Source organism: Terrapene carolina, unplaced genomic scaffold (genome assembly GCF_002925995.2).
Source record: "Terrapene carolina triunguis isolate 2854851 unplaced genomic scaffold, T_m_triunguis-2.0 Scaffold111, whole genome shotgun sequence".
In the NCBI taxonomy this organism is placed as follows: Eukaryota; Metazoa; Chordata; order Testudines; family Emydidae; genus Terrapene; species Terrapene triunguis.
In genome coordinates this window covers 9990538-10006958 of record NW_020664462.1, presented here as the reverse complement: position 1 = coordinate 10006958, position 16421 = coordinate 9990538, and positions in this window count along the sequence as shown.

Below are 16421 nucleotides of genomic sequence, written 5' to 3'. Positions count from 1 at the left end.
TAGATCCATCCTCTTTGGAACCCCCTTTCAGGTAGTTGAAAGCAGCTATCAAATCCCCCCTCATTCTTCTCTTCTGCAAACTAAATAATCCCAGTTCCCTCAGCCTCTCCTCATAAATCATGTGCTCCAGCCCCCTAATCATTTTTGTTGCCCTCCGCTGGACTCTTTCCAATTTTTCCACATCCTTCTTGTAGTGTGGGGCCCAAAACTGGACACAGTACTCCAGATGAGGCCTCACTAATGCCAGATAGAGGGGAATGATCATGTCCCTTGATCTGCTGGCAATGCTCCTACTTATACAGCCCAAAATGCCATTAGCCTTCTTGGCAACAAGGGCACACTGTTGACTCATATCCAGCTTCTTGTTCACTGTAACCCCTGGGTCCTTTTCTGCAGAACTGCTGCCAGGCCACTCAGTCCCTAGTCTGTAGCAGTGCATGGGATTCTTCTATCCTAAGTGCAGGACTCTGTGCTTGTCCTTGTTGAACGTCAGATTTCTTTTGGCCCAATCCTCTAATTTGTCTAGGTCCCTCTGTAACCTATCCCTACCCTCCAGCGTATCTACCACTCCTCCCAGTTTAGTGTCATCTGCAAACTTGCTGAGGGTGCAATCCACGCCATCCTCCAGATCATTAATGAAGATATTGAACAAAACCGGCCCCAGGACCGACCCTTGGGGCACTCCACTTGATGCCAGCTGCCAACTAGACATGGAGTCATTGATCACTACCCGTTGAGCCCGATGATCTAGCCATCTTTCTATCCACCTTATAGTCCATTCATCCAGCCCATACTTCTTTAACTTGCCGGCAAGAATATTGTGGGAGACTGTATCAAAAGCTTTGCTAAAGTCTCTCCCAAATCTTGTCTCTTCCAAGATGTGGCTCTCCCAAATCTTGTCTCTCCCAAGATGTGGGAGAGACAAGATGGGTGAGGTAATATCTTTTATTGGACCAACTTCTATTGGTCAAAGGGACAAGCTTTCGAGCTTCACCATGCTTTCTCAGACCTGGAAAAGATAAGGAGAGTGTCCAAGCTAAATACAAGGTGGGGGCAGATTGTTAAACATAAGGGGTTTACACATGTTTTAGGAGACCACTTAAAATGAAGTGGGCAATTAACACCTCTGCAATCCTCGGACAAAGGAGAGTAACAGGCAGTAAGGTGTGTTGCAAATTATTGTAATGAGCCACAAAACCATTGTCTCTGTTAAGTCCATGGTCTTTAATGTCCACAGAGCTGTGAATTTAAGTTCCCAGGCTTGTCTTTTCATGGTGTTGGGCAAGTTTCCTTTGAGGATGAGGACTGAAAGGTCAGATATGGAGGGATTGCTTTGTGAAAAGTTCATCCACGGGTGATAGGGTATTTTTGTCTTTTATCATTTTTCTGTGTGAGTTCATTCGAGAGCGTAATGGTTGTCTGGTGTCACCCACATAGTTGTTGTTGGGGCATTTAGTGCACTGGATGAGATACACCACATGTTGTCATAGGCATGAGTGGAATCCATAGATCTTGAAAGGTGTGCTGTGGGAGGTATTGATCATCATAGTAGTGGCGATATGGCTGCAGGTTTTGCACCAGGGTCTGGTGCCGCTCTGAGTTGGTGTGTCCTGGTCTGTGGGGAGCTTGCTTCTGATGATGAGCTTGGCAAGATTGACCTGGGGTTATTGGAAGGGCATAAGAGAAGGGTTGGGAAAGATTTCTTTCAGGATGCGGTCCCCATCAAGTAGCGGTTGTAATTATTTAATGATACTCCATATGGGTTCCAATGTGGGGTGGCAGGTGACAACTAGAGGTGTGCAATCAGTGTTTTTTGTTGTTGTTGTTGTTGTTGTTTTTTCTGTATTGAAGCAGGTTGTCTCGGGGTATTTGGGTGGCCGTTCCAGGATGAGTTCTACTTCTCTGTCTGATCACAACACAGGAACAGCAGGAGCAGCAGCACCAACGTTCCCAGCTAGGTACCTCAATACTTCCCTGGAGAGATGGGTTGAGAAAAAAGTTCAGTCTCAGTGCACACTGATCAGCATGATGTATGCTTCTCCTGGACAGAGGGAGCACACCCTGGGCATCTGAAATCCATAGCAGTTCAAATCCCAGATAAGCACCCATTTATGTGACAGCTGCCACCCTGGCCAAAACCAGGGATTAAAGTGGGCGCTCTCCATAGCTAAAACCTCTCTCTATCTGATCTGAGTTGGAGGCTGTAACAGATTCTCATCCTCTGTGGATCCGGTACAAAGGGGGACATTTAATACACACTGACCAGAGTTGTACATCCAGTCCTTGACTTCTCCTTGTTGAGACTGCCAGCAAGATGGCCAGCGAATGATGGGGCTAGCACCTCATGGTACAAAAGAGACTGAACTCTGCTAGAATCAATATAAAGGAAATTCTGTCCTGACAGTGCTGGACACAGACAGGTCTCTGTAGTCCTCCCAGACTAAATAAACACAGCCTGTGCTACCTAGTATCATCATGCAGGGTCTCCCTAAATCCTGCTGACTACACTGCTGATTATTATCCAGTAGGACCAGAGACAACAGACTCATTTCACACATATAGCAAAGATTGCCTTTATATGGTAATGGTTCACCCACCAACTCTGCTTTTACTGGCAACTTCTATTCCCAGAGGCAGATTACGGGAATATTTTAATCATGTCATATTTGAGCTATGAGTGATAAAGTCTCTGCAACATCTGGCAGAGGCTGAAATGATAGCACCCCACAGCTGGCATGCTGGGCGCAATTCAGAGCTTGGGAAGCTAGAGACCTGGGTCCAGGGTTCCTAGCGTGATGGTTCCTCATTTATCAGCTGTATGGGCACAGTAGGAATGCTTATGGGGGAAATTGTTATTAAAAAACACGGCATTTGAAAAAAAAGTACTAAAACACCAAAAAGATAAATGGGGCCAGCTGCAAAATAATCATTAAAAAATTACTTTGTAGAGTTTCCAGTATATCCTTTATACTAACAGGGAAGAAGTATATTAAAATGATGACTGTGCTATAATCATACCTTGTCTTGGTACAACTATAATGTATGTAGGATTGTTGCATATAGTTATGTAGATGTGCAATGCACAAAAAGGTCCCATGGCACAATTCCAGCCTTGCAAACTTCTACTTGCTTAAGGCATTTTTTTTTTCTGATGGGTAAAATATCATTCGTTTTTAATTATTGTTAATCATTAGGATCAGGACAAGCAGATAGATGTTGGCTACATTTTCAGAAATGACTCATACCGGTGGGTGCCCAGTTTGAGACACTGGAAAGGGATCTCTGCACTTACTGAAAATCAGACACCTCCTTACGGTAACTAAGCTGGACACTCAAAAATAATTTTTGAAACTGGAGATCTGGGCTGGTAAATGTTCATGACATTTTCTACAAGGCTGCACTATACACCAGAGTAGAGGCGTTATCCCCAGTGTCCTGGCCTAATTCCAGTCAGAGTAATATAGCTGGGAGGGAAATGGTTTTCCCGCACTGTGAAAATAATGGAGATGTCAAAATATTTCCCATTCCAGATCAGGATGAAACTAAGACCTTTTGAGGTTTTTGTGAAAAATGTGAGAGAGCAACCCACCCCAGAACAGCCTAGAGCCTAGGCATTAGGGCACTCACCTGGGACATGGCAGACTTAGGTTCAAGTCTAATGTCTGAATCAAACAGAGACTTAAACCTGTGTACTTCAAACATCCCAGATGAGCACACTAATCCTGGGGCTATTGGCTAGCTTGGGTAGCTTACCCTTGCTCTCCCTCCCTCTCTGGCTTTGGCCAGAAATTCCATCCTAGACCTGTGAAACCATTCCCTGGTGAACGTTTCATTGAAACTGATACGTTCATCTTGAAAAGTTCTGGCATTGACATTTTCCAATGAAAAACCATTCAGTTAGAAAATTCCCGACCAATTCTAATGAGTAATTACATTCTGCATCACTAAATCCCACTCTCTCTCCCCTCCCCCACCATCTCTTTCAGTTGGATATGGAATTCATCATCACTTCTTGGCCTAAACTGTGGTGTAAAGTTGTGCTGCTAAACAGCTGCCACATTTCACCCCAGAGGTGGCTGCATTTCGCTGGTGAGTGATGTACAGGCACACAGGGAAGCTGGTGACCGAGTCAAGAACTGATTCCAGATCTCCTGTGGCCCAGTGCCTTAACTACAAGGCCATCCATCCTCTCTTAGAGCCTTTTACTGAAACGGCAGCAAGGTTTTCTTGCTCAGACACTTCATCAGGAAGGCTGTAGCTATTTATCTAACTCTTTTAGTGACATGCAGACAGTAGCATGTCCTCATGTGCAAGAAGTGCATGAAATGGCCCAGTCTGGCCTGTCTCAGATTTAAACACACTGTGCTATAGGACGCTGGCCTTAATTCTACCTGCCTCTCGATTCTCACTTGCTTGAGGACACACGTTCCCTTGTGGGACAATTAACATACCACGTTACAGCTGTAATGACGTTTATGTTCTGTGGCTGCGGTTAACGGCTGGTTGGGGAACCTTTTACACAGAGGAATAAAAAGCATGCAGGGTAGGAGCAGAAAAGCGAGGGGCAATTAGATTAGTGTGGATGGAGCAGGACACTTTGTTTGGGGGAGCCGGGCATAATAAAAAGTCATCCACCTGGACAGCAGGGGGAGGTGATTGCAGGTTACAGAACAATTTGCATTTTAGCAAACACCAGCAGGGGAAGAAAACAGCAAGGCGCTGTTCACCACCAGACTCCATGTCGCCTTCCTCACAGCGGGAATAAACCAGACTTTGAGGGGTAACCTTCAGAAGAATCCAATTCAGAAGTTCCCTGGACTGTAAAAGAAAGTGGCAGAACCCCCAAGTTCTCTCTTTCGCCTACCAAGGCAGAGAAACCAGCAATTTGGGATTCTAGAAGAGATCCTGGTGGAGGGGTAAGCCATCTCATTGCTGGAAGACTGTGGGTGAGAAAAGCCATCTGCAACAACACCTGCGCCTTGCTAGGTTCAGTTTGAGATGGTTAGGTGTCTGTTTTCCCTTTTTTTAGCTTGAAACCATCTCTAACTTTATCCCTTATACTTGAACTCACTTCAAATCCTATCTCCTTTTGTTAATACATTTGTTTTACTATTAATCGAAACCAGCATTGCTGCATTTAAATTAAAGTGTTGGTTATCGGCAGTGAATGCGGTGAGTTGTTTGGGTTTTGTCTCTGTAAAGGAACAAAGGGACCGTATTATTCCTTGGAATGTGGTAGGCCTGGGCTGAGTATTGCAAAGCACACGGATTTGGGGCAGTTTGGGACTGGAGATGTGTTGGGGTCACCTGCTAACATTAACCAAGTTTGGTAAAGGCAAAAGTGGGTCTGGGATAACGGCCAGCGGGCTGTTGGATTCAAAGTGGTTGAATCAGAGCTGTCCAGCATAGAGAACATGAAGCACACGCTAACTGCTGGCTGCGTGTGCATCCCAGGCTAGGAGCGACACATAGCAGAAGCCTTTGGGGGCATTCAGGGTTATAACACAATCGGTGACACCACCTCTCACTGGTGTGAATTCCACCCCAAAGCATGGCAGCGGCAGAGTCAGCAGGAGTTACCCACATCTTGCCCGGGGCACCATTTCAGATGGGGGGCGGGGGGGAACTTTAACCATAAGTCAAGGGGCACCTGAAAACACTAGTATTTTTGCAGACAATGGGGGTGGGGGCGCAACCAAAAATTATAACTCAAAGTCGGGGCTCAGCTCAAAAAATCTGAAAACTGCTCAGAGTGCCGGCAGGTGGGTAACTAGGGACTGTGTGCAGAGAGGGGGTAGCTCAGGGTACAAGCAGGGGGTAGCTAGGGACTGTGTACAGAGAGTGGGTATCTCAGGGTGTAGGGAGGGACTGTGTCTGAGGGGGTTGCTGCTGCTTGAAGGCCGGCTGTGCATTCAGTCCCTAGTTGGCACAGTGGGGGTAGCTCCACTGGGCAGGGGCTGGGGAAAAGGGCATGCTCTGCCCATCCGGGACACGATGGGCAGGGGGAGGGGGGCACCCTGATATCAGTCCCCCCCCTCCCCTTCCCGGCCTCTGCACAGCAGATCAAGAGGCAGGCTCCCAGTCCTGAGCAGTATAGCTACCAGCGGCTCCATAGCGGTGGGGCGGGGGGTAGGGGCAGCATGGTGGCTGCAGAGCGCAGCGGGGGGAGGAGGGGCAGCATCTCCCCTCCTGCTGAAAACTTCACCCAAATGTGGTACATGGCGCCCCTGAGGCTGCTTGCTCTGTTTACACTTCAAGCCGTGGTAAAATAGTTGTAAAGGATTCTCCAGTGAAAAGGCTGTGAACAGCCGACGAAGTGGAACCGTTTTATTTCCTCTTTGTTTATTCTGGGCAGGGGAAATAGAACAGAGGGACGAGTACAGCTGAGGAAGAAGCAGTTAGAAGAGCTGTGTGCACAGTGAGTTCTGTCAGCAGCTGCCCAGAAGCAATCCGGACCAGTGAGCATGCTGCACTCGTATGCCATGAGGCAGGATGGGGCATCTGCTCCAAAGCAGGGACCAGAGGGGCTCCCTTTTTCTCCTGCAGGGCATGCAGAAGCCCAAGCAGATGATTCCCCAGGTGATTCAGCAGAGGCCGGGGCAATGGCAAGCGGTCCAGAGCTGCGGAGGCTGGAGTGGAAACGGCTGCTAGTGGAGAGATGGATGGAGCTGGAGGCCGGTGCCGAGTGAGGAGGCAGAACGGAAGAACAGAAGTTTGTTGACCAGGACAGAGGAGGAGGGACAAGTCACACCCTTGGGACTCAGGAGGAAGAACATAATAGAGTGCCTGATCAGGGACGAACAGATGACCAGATGTGGGTATGATGGACCCATCACTGTGCCTGAAGCCTGAGGCCTTATGGTCACTACGGCTATGCTGGGATGCTGACCGTAGGAAGTGTTTTTCCTTGATGTGTTATTTTCTGTAATGATGTAACAAGATTGAGCCCAAGGGCTCAGATACAAGCCAGCCATAGCCAGACTCAATGGTTGAGAGGGTAAACCCTCACCCGGGAAACTGAGTCAGTGTTGAGTGTGTCTGAGGCACAGCTAAAAGGTGCTTTGGCCCAGGATCTTCTAGGGGCGGTGAGACTCTGGCACAGTGAGACTCAAAGAGAAGGGAAACTGAGTCACGGCTGGAAGGTGATGTGCCACGAAAACTGCTGAGTACAGACAGACACTGACCCAGCTGAGAACACTTCTAGGAGCAGGGAAGACCCAAAGTGGTAAGAGAGCTGAGTAAACAACTTCAGAGGTGACAAAAGGCTTTATTGCCCTGGGAGTCACAGATGGGTGAGCAGTAATCACTAGGGGAGTGTGGAAGTTAAGGGGGGGAAAAGGTGCCCCTTAATCTATGGGTTTAGGATGGTCATTCAAATAAAATTAAACATAGTGAGATGTTGGAGAACAGTGGATTCTAACCTGCTGCCTCTGGGTCAGCCAGTGGCTAACTTGCCGACAGCTCTGTAAAGGGGGAAATGTGTCTCTAAGCACCCCTGTATTCACACCCTACCCGCTATTGTAGTAATCGTTGTATAAAATATGCCTTGTGAGGTATCATCTGAAAACTCAATTCACTGATCATTACAATTCTTGTACATGGTGTGTATGAAGAATTATGGATATATGCTAGAATTATGACTAAAGTGTGTTTAAACCAAGCCTGTCAGGAAGAGTTGGTAAAACAGGAGTGCCCTAGAGAAAGGAATGTGTTGTTGCTTATCTGACCAGCAGCCCAGTCAGTCAGGAAGAGACAATAAAGGTACATTTACACAGCAGATAAACCAGCGTATCAAGCTAATGAGTGGGGAAGGAGACTGCATGGTGTCTATGCCCCAGCAGGACAGAGACACTTGGTCTGGGTTTTACTTTTCAGAGAATACATTGAAAAGATTTACTGTTCTATAAAGACAGGGAACTGAATCTCAAGTGATAAACAACGGAATTAACTGATTGTCTACAGTATTACTGCATTATTAAAAATGTATTGAGAGAAGTCTTTTATGAAAGCCCACTGGTGACTAGTATCATTATGAAATGTAGGTATTAACACTATATGAGGAAATATGGATACTTAATATTTGCTTTATAGTCTGTGGCCAAAGAAAGAAAAAGGTTCCCTCCCAGTCAGGAGGGAACATCGCAGCTGTCTGTCTCCAATGAAATTAAGCAAGATGTGACCAAAAACAATAGAAGCCCCATTTACATAGAAATCAGCAAGGGGATGGGAAGTCCACAGCAAGGGAAGAACAGCATGAAGTCATCCTGCCTCTTGAAATAAAGTCATTGAACTCTGAGAGATATAAACACAGATGAAGGCCATTTTGGCATCCATCACTAGCCAGGCCCAAGAGAAAAGAGCACATGCAAGCTGAGAAAGATGGGTCCCTCCAACCAAGGGGGGAGTTGAAGTCTCTGGAACTGAATATAGGTGAGAAACCTGCTTAGGCAAAGATCTTTCACTTAGGAAGACAAGGGAAGCCAGCACCTTATACTTCTTGGAAGGTCCTGACGGAAGGAAAATTAGCCGTGGCTGGGAAGAAGAATGACTGGTGTGGTGAGAGAAACTATCTTGAACAAAGCCTGTATCTTGCCAGATTAAATTATAGATTTTAGAAGCGTGTTTTCACTTTTATTTGCTCATAATCATCTCTACGTTTATGTCTTTTACTTGGCATCACTTAACCTAATTTGTTTTATTTTTACTGTAAACCAACTCAGCTGTCTTTGCAGGGAAGGGTGTATTCACCCCAGTTAAGTTAATAATAAGCTGTAATGTACTTTCGTCTCTTTAAAGCAACAAACGAGTTTATTATTCCTCTGAGCTGTCCAGGACAGGGCTGGACATTGCAGAGCACTTCATTCTGGGAAAATTCAGGACTGGGAGTGTGTTGGGGTCACCTTATTAGTTGTAACCAAGGCTGGTGGAAGCCAGAGTGGGGCTGCAGACAGGCTGCTGGGCTCAGAGGTGCTGAACCAGGGCTGTCTAGCACACAGACACTCAGAGTGTGACCTGTATGCTGGTAGGCTGGCTATACACATCCCAGGCTTGGAGCTACAGCAGCAAAGCATTGTAAGGCACCCGAACCTCGTGACACCTCCTCAAAGCAGATTGACATGACAGAATTTAAAATGTCAACGCCTTGGCTACACTAGCACTCCCACCATTGCTACCACTGCTGGGTCTGAAATGGATTTAACAATGGCACGAAATTTTAGCAATAGTTTCCTCAGACGGACAAAGCCTTCGGTGGTCATCATCAAGACCAGTCCCAAAGGGATGTAACCTCCTTGCAGATCAAGCACTACCTAGGTCGATCTCTATATAGGTCCTTATGATGGTCTGGTTTGATATTCAGTCTTTGTCCATCACTGGCGATCTTATCATGCCTTTTGGCAACCATTCAATCGCTGTCTGTGTAGCGGCATTCCTTGGTAAACACACTTCACAATTCATTGGTCTGTCATCCTAATAGTATGTCCATGCCAAGAAAGCCACCAAATCTGAACCCGTGCTGATCGAGGCAGTTGCTGGGTTCCACTACGAGTATCTCCTCATTGCTGATTTTGTTCTGCCACCTAACACAGAGCAGCTGAGGAAGACGACAAGAATTCAGAACTTCAATTCACCACTCTTCAGCCTTCCTCGGTGCCCATGTTTCACGGTATATATATATATATATATATATATATATCTATGAGTGCAAACACAGTTCCATAGATCCACAACTTTGTGGTAAGCTAGATATCACAATATCTCCACAGAGGCCACGGAAGGGCCCACAACATGGTTGCAGCTGCTGCTACACAAGTGTCCATGTCTTCTGAACATCCTCCAGAACTGTCTATGCTGCTTCCCAAGTATTTGGCAGTTGCCACCTGCCCGATATCCTGTCTGGACAGGTAAATACTGAGCTGGTTGTAATCTAGAGTTGGAGGATGCGGGATGGCAAAGGCCAGGGACTTAGTTTTATTGAGATTGATAGCTAAATCAATGCATGCTGCTTCTTGCCTGACTATTGGCCATCCAGCTGCAACAATTCACCAAATTGAGCCAATGTCATCCGTGTATTTGAGCCTTAGAGTGCTGGCCTACAAGTTGCAGCAGCCTTGGCTAGCTGAGAAATGTACAGGAGTACGATTCTGAAAAGCTTCTCCATGTTTTCTTGGAAATTTTTCTAAAAGGGAAAATGCTCCTTAATGTGGGGAGCTGGGGGGCAGAAATTGGAGGGTTTGCATGTGAACTCCTGAGAACTAGGTTTTTTCAATTCCCCCTCAAGCTGCTGAGTAGCTGTTGCGATGGGTCATGCCTGGATATAACAAAGCTGAAGTCCAGCTCCAAACTTGGGTCTTCCCATCTCGGGACATGCCACCAAGCTACTGGGGGAGGATGCCTTTAAAAAAAAAAATCGGTTCTTTTCAATCCAGCAACCCTTCCCTCCCGCCAACACGAGAGACCTACAGCCTGAGCGAGCCTGGCAGGCTAAGTGAGAATTTCTCTTCCACCCCACTGAGCCAATGAGTGTGCTCTAATTTGAAATTTCATTGCATTAATAATTCATCCAGAAAGGATGCTGAACCGCCAACAGTAGCCAACAATCCAATTGCTTTCATTCTAATCCTTTAAAATCCAATCTAAAAAAACCCAGCAACACACCCATCCATTTACAGGGCTTCATTTAGACCTGTGATGTGAAGTGAAAACTACTGGTGCTTTACATATTGCAACATCTTCATCTTCCTGTGTGATATGGGAAAACTTCAGTTCATAACAATATACAGTCTGGTTGCTTTAGAACTACATGACACATCCTCAGCTGGTGTAAACTAGCATAGCTCCATTGAAGTCAACGCAGCTATGTCTGTTTGTTAGAAAATGGGAATTTTCTGTAGCCTTTCACCAATGTGTGCCTCATTTTCCCTCTGTCCTTTGCATTGTTACCCAGCCGGGGGGGTGGGGGAGGAGGGAGGAAAGGTTAAGCCTGCTCTTGGGGGCAAGCACAGGATGTGAGATGAGGGTGTCACCTTGCTGTTGGGGCTGCAATGAATAGGATCACTAAGGAACTGGTTGGGACCTGCTGAATGTGACCCATATCAATGCAGAATGTGAAAGAGACAATGGAAAGTCCCGATGACCAGAACATTCACATCTAGCAAACAAGGACACAGAAGAAGGAGGTTCCTCCTCTCCCCCCACACACACACAGGCTTGGTCTACACTAACCCCCCAAATCGAACTAAGGTACGCAACTTCAGCTACATGAATAACGTAGCTGAAGTTCGAAGTACCTTAGTTCGAACTTACCTCGGTCCAGACGCGGCAGGCAGGCTCCCCTGTCGACTCCGCGGTACTCCTCTTGCCGAGCAGGAGTACCGCAGTCGACGGCGAGCACTTCCGGGTTCGACTTATCGCGTCCAGACAAGACGCGATAAGTCGAACCCAGAAGTTTGATTGCCAGCCGCCGAACTAGCGGCTGGGTATAGACGTACCCACACGCATACCGACACACACCCTGCTCCTCAGCAGGGAAGCTGAACAGAGACACTAGCTTGAGAACAAAGGCCTGAGACGTGACCAGCAGTGGGAAAGTGTGGGCCTCTGGAGGAAGCTGGCTGCCCTCTCCTGGGATGCACTAAGGGAGTAAGAGAGACAGTGCCTGAGCAGCCTGAGATGGAATCCACTACAGCTTGGCTCGTGGTTTGCTCTGGTTTGACCAAAATGGACTACGCTCCAACCGTTATTTCTCTATTCTAACCTAAGGACTTCCCATGCTGTGTTTCAGGTGCCTAACAAAGCCTGCTCTGGTTTGAAAAGGTGGTTTGGTGTCACTGCAAATACTGGCTGGGGGACGCTAATCCCCGAAGAATGTACGTCTCTGATAAAGGGTATATTTCAGCTTGACTCGCTAAGCAGAGCTAACGGTGTGAAGCAGGAGTGCTGCAGCCCAAAGGTTCAGTCTAGGAGGCCGCGAGGCTGCGTGGCCTACTCTGGCGAAAGAGGGAGACCCCTTGTGGGGGTCTGGCATGCTAAAGTGGTTCCTCCAAGAGTGTTTATAAGCTGGGGCATAGCACAGATCCTGTGGATCCCTGTTTACAGCAGCTGAGGGTCCATCCCTCCAGTTTAAGTGCTCTCTGACTGTTTTCCGGCATGCAGTTTAGAGTTAGCCAGTTATACAGGTGTTTGTTTCATGCGCCACGTTATCCATTTGTCAGATGTACATTCACCATTATACACTATACAACTGGTGCGTCCGGCTCACAGCACTATTTCCTATAGGCCAAATCCTGAAGTCCATACTCAGTTTTTGCTCCCTGAGGCTAAAGGCTAAAGGAGAAAGGAAAGGATTTGGGACAGGTGGACAGCGAGGGGCACAGACAAGATTACAGATTCACAGATCTTAGGTCAGAAGGGAACATTAGATCATCCAGTCTGACCTCTTGTTCATAGGCGCCGACTCCATGGGTGCTCCGAAGCTGGAGCACCCACAGGGAAAATATGGTGGGTGCTGAGCACCCACCGGCAGCCCCTCATCAGCTCCCTCCCACCCCCTCCAGTGCCTCCTGCCTGCCAGTGGGCCTCGCAAAATCAGCGCCTCCCTCTCCCTCCCCGCACCTCCTACCCGCCGCAATCAGCTGTTTCTGAGCATACAGGAGGCTCTGGGCTGGGAGAGGGGAGGAGCGAGCATGCAGCGCTCAGGGGAGGGGGTGGAACTGGGCAGGAAGAGGCGGGGTGGGAGTTGGGCAGGGCAGGAAGAGGCGGGGTGGGGCCTTGGGGGAAGCGGTAGAGTGGGGGCGGGGCCTGGGGAAAAGCCATGGTTCGAGCGCCCCCTGGCGCTTTGGAAAGGCAGCGCCTGTGCTCTTGTTTAATCCAGGCCATAGAAATTCACCCAGTGATTGCATCCAGCTCATATCTTGTGGCTGAGGAAAAGCATATTTTTTTAGAACTAAATCAGATCCTGGCTTGGAGAATCCACCACCACCCCACTTCTCAAACTCCACACTAGCACTGTTGGGATCTGGGAGAGCTGGGGCCAGAGTAAATAAAGGCCAGCGTTGTGCCAGGTTACAGCAATGCAGCTAGTCAGTTGGGACGCAGCTCAGCTCCCAAAGCCTAGGGATGCGTGGGTCGTACTAGAACAATCAGGACATGTCCTTATCCTGGGCAAATGTGGACTGCTCTAGGTGGCAAGGGGTTTAGTCGGGCTGCTCTGGTTAAAATGACCAGCAGGTGTGTGGGTATCACTCCACCTCCATCACCAGACCCACTTCTAGCCCTGAGATTAGCAGGGTACATCAGCACCAGAGGTGAGGGCACCAAGCCACCATCATTCCTCAGCCTGTTTGTCTACTGTAAACCTGTCCGTCCCCCAAACCCATTGGAATCTCCATCCTAGACTTACTTGGAACGATCTTCAGGTTTCAGAGTAGCAGCCGTGTTAGTCTGTATCCGCAAAAAGAACAGGAGTACTTGTGGCACCTTAGAGACTAACCAATTTATTTGAGCATAAGCTTCCGTGGGCTACAGCCCACTTCTATCTGTCTTCTCATGATCAGAGGAAGTGATTAATGCCCGGGTACTCCAAGAAATGCAGTGTTGTCTTTATACAAATATCCCTCAGGAATGGAACATCATTTCCCACTACGCTATCCCTGGCTTTCAAAATAACCTCAGCAGTAGTGTCTTTACAGATGTCTCCCATCAGTTCTCTCCATCTTATCACCACCATGGTGTCAGAGCACCTCACTGGGTTTTCTAAAATCATCTTTTTCACATGTACCTTATATTTTAGGTTCCTCTTCCTCCATACAATCTTATCATTATTCATAATTATTAATCATAACCCATGTCTCCCCTAAATGGGTTTTTCTTATGTGACACCAATAAATATGGACAATGATTTAATGAAAACACAAATCTTTGTCCTGTGACATCAGGTCAGATTCAACCTTAATGACCCATTTAACACATCTAATGCTAATACCTTCCATTTGCAGTTTATAGCACCTTCCATCCCAAAGTGCCCTCCATAGCATTTATCTAATGGGATGGCTGGGGCCACCACTGGGTTAGAAATGCAGCAGGCATTCTGCACAAGCAGCTCCATACAATAGGTTATTTAATGAATGGAAAAGGAAAGAGCAATATTTCCAAATGAAAAGGCAGCAGAAGTTTCAGCAAAGAATGTAGTGGGACTGAGCTGAAATTTGGCCCGGACATCAAGCACAAACAGTCAGGCTTGAGCCTGTAGTCATGGCTTTAGCAGCCCAGGATCGACTCATAAACCAAAAGGAAAAAGGACATCTGCTCGGAGAGCAATACAGCAGTGCACAGACAATCCAGGAAGTTTTTGGAGACTGTTGGGGACAACTTCCTGGTGCAAGTGCTGGAGGAAACAACCAGGGGCTGTGCTCCTCTTGACCTGCTGCTCACAAACAGGGAAGAATTGGTAGGGGAAGTAGAAGTGTGTGGCAACCTGGGCAGCCATGACCATAAGATGGTTGAGTTCAGGATCCTGGGGGGGGGGAGGGATAGCTCAGTGGTTTGAGCATTGGCCTGCTAAACCCAGGGTTGTGAGTTCAATCCTTGAGGGGGCCACTTAGGGATCTGGGGAAAAATCAGTACTTGGCCCTGCTAGTGAAGGCAGAGGGCTGGACTCGATGACCTTTCAAGGTCCCTTCCAGTTCTAGGAGATGGGATATCTCCATTAATTTAATTTAAAAGGAAGAAAGGAGAACAGTAGAATACAGATCCTAGACTTTGACTCTCTCAGGGAACTGATGGGCAGGATCCCCTGGGAGGCTAATATGAGGGGGAAAGGAGTCCAGGAGAGTTGGCTGTATTTTAAAGAAGCCTTATTAAGGGCGCAGGAACAAACCATCCTGTAGAAAGAATAGCAAAAATGGCAGGCGACCAGCTTGGCTTAACAGAGAAATCGTCCGTGAGCTTAAACACAAAAAGGAAGCTTACAAGAAGTGGAAACTTGGACAGATGACTAGGGAGGAGTATAAAAATATTGCTTGAACAAGCAGGGTTTTAATCAGGAAGGCCAAAACACAACTGGAGTTGGAGTTAGCAAGGGATGTGAAGGGTAACAAGAAGGGTTTCTCCAGGTATGTTAGCAACAAGAATGTCAGGGAAAGTGTGGGACCCTTACTGAATGGAGGAGGCAACCTAGTAACAGATGATGTGGAAAAAGCTGAAGTACTCAACGCTTTTTTTGCCTTGGTCTTCACAGACAAGGTCAGCTCCCAGACTGCTGCACTGGGCAGCACAGTATGGGGAGGAGATGAGCAGCCCTCAGTGGTGAAAGAACAGGTTAAGGACTATTTAGAAAAGCTGGACATGCACAAGTCCATGAGGCCGGATCTAATGCATCCCAGGGTGCTGAGGGAGTTGGCTGATGTAATTGCAGATCCATTGGCCATTATCTTTGAAAACTCGTGGTGATCCGGGGAGGTCCGGGTCGATTGGAAAAAGGCAAATATAGTGCCCATCTTTAAAAAAGGGAAGAAGGGGTATCCGGGGAACTACTGACCGGTCAGCCCCACCTCAGTCCCTGGAAAAATCATGGAGCAGGTCCTCAAGGAATCCATTTTGAAGCACTTGGAGGAGAGGAAGGTGATCAGGAAAAGTCAACATGGATTCACCAAGGGCAATTCATGCCTGACCAACCTGATTGCCTTCTAGGACGAGATGACTGGCTCTGTGGATATAGGGAAAACGGTGGACATGATATATCTTGACTTTAGCAAAGCTTTTGATATGGTCTCCCACATTATTCTTGCCAGCACGTTAAAAAAGTATGAATTGGATGAATGGACTATAAGGTGGATAGAAAGCTGGCTAGATCATCATGCTCAACGGGTAGTGATCAACGGCTCGATGTCTAGTTAGCAGCCGGTATCAAGCGAAGTGCCCCAGGGGTCGGTCCTGGGGCCGGTTTTGTTCACTATCTTCATTAATGATCTGGATGATGGGATGCATTGCACCCTCAGCAAGTTAGCAGATGACACTAAGCTGTGGGGAGAGGTAGATATGCTGGAGGGTAGGAATAGGGTCCAGAATGACCTAGACGGATTGGGCCAAAAGAAATCTGATGAGGTTCAACAAGGACAAATGCAGAGTCCTGCACTTAGGACGGAAAAATCCCATGCACTGTTATAGGCTGGGGACCGACTGGCTAAGTGTCAGTTCTGCAGAAAAGGACCTGGAGATTACAGTGGATGAGAAGCTGGATGTGAGTCAACAGTGCGCCCTTGTTGTCAAAAAGGCTAATGGCATATTGGGCTGCATTAGTAGAAGCATTGCCAGCAGATTGAAGGAAGTGATTATTCCCCTCTATTCGGCACTGGTGAGGCCACATCTGGAGTACTGCACCCAGGTTTGGGCCCCCCACTACAGAAATGATGTGAACAAATTGG